The sequence below is a fragment of the Pocillopora verrucosa genome, chromosome 1, assembly GCF_036669915.1.
Source record: "Pocillopora verrucosa isolate sample1 chromosome 1, ASM3666991v2, whole genome shotgun sequence".
In the NCBI taxonomy this organism is placed as follows: Eukaryota; Metazoa; Cnidaria; class Anthozoa; order Scleractinia; family Pocilloporidae; genus Pocillopora; species Pocillopora verrucosa.
Genome location: NC_089312.1, coordinates 8,755,203 through 8,759,437, shown reverse-complemented (window position 1 = coordinate 8,759,437; position 4,235 = coordinate 8,755,203). Strand labels below are relative to the sequence as shown.

The following is a 4,235-nucleotide window of genomic DNA, read 5'->3' as shown; positions in this document are numbered from 1 at the left end:
TCTCAATGAGATGCCGAGTTTGATACATTCTCCCGTCACAAATCGCTTCTTTAAGTCTGGTCGTAGTTGGATTGTAAGACTTTGCTCTCATGTTGTCTAAGAGAAACTTTTTTCGAGCTTTGATCTCTTGTCGGTCCAATATAGTGCTCTTCTTCGATACAGTTGCTACACTGAATAGCGTCAAACGAAGCAGAAAGCTGTATTGCCTAACTAGTCGCGGTTAGTTAACCTTTTACGACTAAAGATCTTACAGACAGACAATAACTTTTTAGCATTCAGGGGCTGAAAACCTCTAACCAAATGATAGAAAACTCAAAAGAAGTAATTATAAGCAAGTCAGACGAAAAAGCCAAACAGACGAAACTGGAATCCAAACGAATCCAATCTGGAATCCAATTCAAGATGGCTGCTTTATTTTCCTTTTACGCTTTAAACACAGACTGCTTCACAAAATTTAACTGAGTCGTGCTGTGCCATAACTTATGACTTATCTACCTTGAGAACAACTTAAATAGTTCTTTTTGAATATCACTCTTAAAGAAGGAATAAAGAACTGGATTGGCAGCAGTGTTGGCAAGCAGCACCAGATAAACCATATATCTGAGCGTCCCAGTGAAGGGACATAAATTAATGAGAAAGCAGAGACAGTGGTAATTCCCTCCGAGGTACGTGATATTGAAGGCGGTCATCACCAATATGATCAAGACTGTGGAACTCCTGTGTTGCATTCTGATTACTGCAGGTGGCTGGATGTTCTGTCCACTCATGTTCATAGCATGGTTGTGGCGGACTTGAGCAATCAGTTTCCTGGTCTGGCGGTTGACTTTCCAGGCAATGCGAAGGAGATGAGAAGTCGCAGCGACAAAGATAACAAGGGGCAGAATCTGGTAAATGAGAACTCGGGATATTTCCACGAACATGGTAAATGTCGGATTGTGATTGTAAGTGAAGATGGAAGGCAAAAAGAAGAGTAGAAATGGGCCATTCCAAACCGTAATAATCATCACACATACAGTTTCTTTCGTCATGTAAGACATGTACCGCAAAGGCTTTGTGATGGCAAGGAAGCGGTCCACCGTCATGGCGAAGAGATTGGTGTTGGAGCAATACAAGAAGGCGAAGCTGACTCTGAAAAAAGAGACCAGCATGGGTGAGGTCGACGGTGTAGAATAATTTGGCGCCGAGGTTTTGTTATGATGAAGTAAATCACAAGACTGTTGCCAGTCACAGTGACTAAAATTAGCACCCATCCACTCACCCAAAACCATATATCAGGCATGTCAACTGACCAAAAAAGAGCAAACAAAAATGATACATATTTTGAAATATGAGGGAATCTCAAGATCTTGCCATTTGTTTGATCATTTCGTTGCGGAGAATCATATGAAAATAAATATTTCCAAATTGTTGTCATGGTTCTTACTTCAGCTGTACATACTGAATATTAAGATTAGTGGAGCGGACTAAATTTTGCGTAAGAACTGCTAACTACCCGTTGATCGCAAAAACTGAAAGCTGTAGTGTATAATTTGCCCCAAAACACATTTTTTTTTAGAAATAAGTGGAATATTCTTCTAGAATGAAGTAATTCCAAGTGTGTTTCATTTGGGGTTTTGCACAATGTTACAGTTAGCATTATCAACAAGGTATTTTCAGCCGCATCAAAATTAGTCCATGGTTACTAAAATCAGTCCAGAGTAAATTTGGGAATCATGCATAAAGGTTTGAGTGTATGGAAGGCGTTTGAATCTAGCAATTCAGAGATTACAAACTGTGGTGTAAAGATGAAGCACCGAAGATTAATTTTTTGGATTTACATCATTGAGGTTTTTTTTCAAACAACAAGGCATTTTGCCCGCAAAAAGCATTGGTTCTGATTATGCTTAAGCCTACCTGATATCAAAATTTGACAGAAATCGAGTATAGAGGCCTTTCTGCGATGCTTTTAATCACCGTGCGCAAGCCTGGTTCTGCATGCATGATTGTGTGTCAGTTTTGAGCAGAGTTTCATGTCGGTAACAGATTAGGCTAATTCATTTCAGTTTAAAACGAACTTCTTACGCAACCCTGGAACGCCTTCAGTTGTTTACATATCAAAAAGGAAGCCTTTCTCGTCACTTTTTTCTTGAAGAAAACCTACCTGCTAATGCTTTTGATTGAAAAGTTGGCTGATTTCTGCTGTTAACTGCAAAGTTTCGCCCTGCGACTAACTCACGGCTTGCGGCGGCTAATTTGGTACTTTTTGGGGGCATTATCAAGCGAGCTTTACGGAAGTCGGCTTACTGAGATTTCTCCTCTCGCTATCATGGAAATTTCGTTAGTTAAGTTGCGTCTTAATGAAAACCAATGGAAAATCGTAAAAACGCAAACGACTACCGAAGGTGAATAAAGTTTTCTTTGAAACGCAATTGCGCGCGGTGTTCCATTTACCTAAGTTATTGAACTGAGTACTTGCAGTTTTTAAATAAACTGTTAATTGACGGTAAATTAAAATCTGTCGCGTCATTTTTTGAAAGCAATCGGAACACGGAGGAAATTGGCCGTCATGTAAAGCGGTTTAACCAAACTTTTTCGTCTTTTCGATTGAAGGTTCAAGATGAAACCATACCTTTAGAATCTATCCATCACCTTTCCTCTTTGAACTTAATTGTCTTAATTATTCTTACACAGAGGGACGTGTTCCTAAGACGCTGCAGATCTGTAATTGACACCATTATGATATACCTCGTCGCTATCTTCAGTCGAATTTAAAAAAATGGGTTTTTCAGTTTTGGACGGTCCACTTGAAAAGAAAAATTGATGAGAATAACAACCAATGTCGGTTTCAACCTTAAATGCATGAGTAGCATATGAAAATCTATTGCATCATTGACTGAAAGTCGCCGCAACAAGTTCATTTTAGAATTGACCGTCATTTTAATGCAATCTGCCATCTCTGTGGCGTCTTTTCGATCATCGTAAACAGTTTTCTTAATTTTTGAGGTTTACTTTCACGCATCATAAAAACCTTTTACTTATTTCCTTTTGTTTATCACTGAAAAAAGATCGGTTATCTTGTTCTCCTCGTCAAGAAAGAAACGCATCGAACCCAACAAAATTACGAACTTTGTTCATTGACAGTTCAGTGAGGAAACCATGTAGTCAACAATGATATCAATTCCCTACGTAATAAAGAAACAATTTTTTTGTGTTTCTTTATTATGGTGCTCGTTTCGAAATACTTCACTTCCACGTTAACTATCGATTATCAAAACCGGCTGTATATTTTAAGTGAATTCTGTTTAGGCCTTCCAAGGTGAGCTCGCCGTCCGCTTTCCAGATAATTCACTTTAAAGAAATGAAGACGTTTACTTTTCAATTAGCTAGGACTCAAAGCACCAATCGGGTAAGCTGTCTCTATGGTCATCTCACGGTCTTTGTTTCGACAGCAGCTGTGTCTTATTTCTTTTAGAAGCCGACATTTTTTCTCTCCTGATAACAACTGCAACTTAAATTTGCCAACTTCGCCGTTGCATGAAAAGGCTTGATTAATATGCAGCTTTGCTTTTAATTTTGTCCTCCAGATGAACGCCGCTAATAAGTGAAACGACGACCTCTTTACTACAACGGAAAGTCATTTTGATATCAACCACTTGAAGAGCTTTTTCGTAAACCTCCATGTTGGGCGGACGATTTGTATCCAGATAAGCGTTTGCGGTAGGCCTAATTTAACAGAAAAAGTACTGGTTTCAAATTGCTTTTGGAAAGTTTGGACGGAACCTACGTACATTGCCTTCCAGTGAGCACAGCGCATACTCTTTTAAGCGGTATCAGTTGCTATCAACCCCGTTATTCAGTTGAGAATTAAACTTGGGCACAGTTCACGGGCATAATATCAGCTTGTTCACGTAGACAGTGTAAGTGCAAACTTTTAAGTCTTGGCTCGATAACCGGGCTGGGGTATTTAAAGGAGATAATTTCAACCACGGTTACAATCTTGCTGATCAGACTCAAAGGCCTAACGGTTAGTGCACTGGACTTCGGGTCGAGAGGCCTGGGTACGAGACCTGACCGGCTCATCGTTTTATGTTCTTAGGCAGCAGAGGGGCATTTTGTTGCGCATGTCCGGTAAATTTTAGTTTGATACGAGAAACCGCTGGTATGCGCCTGCGTCGGTTTCCCTCTCGAGAATCACGAAAGAAAAGAAGCAGTAAAATACGTCGGAAAAAACAATGGTTCGAGTATTTGAGACAACC

The 4,235-nt window shown here is 39.7% G+C and overlaps 2 pseudogenes; both read right to left on the bottom strand.

The window, feature by feature from the left end:
* The window catches only part of LOC131776775 (uncharacterized), a 2,079-nt pseudogene extending 1,602 nt beyond the window's left edge, over positions 1–477 (bottom strand).
* A 14-nt stretch (positions 478–491) lies between these two features.
* LOC131776776 (G-protein coupled receptor 3-like) lies at positions 492–1,279 on the bottom strand (annotated as a pseudogene).
* Between the last annotated feature and the right edge of the window lie 2,956 nt (positions 1,280–4,235).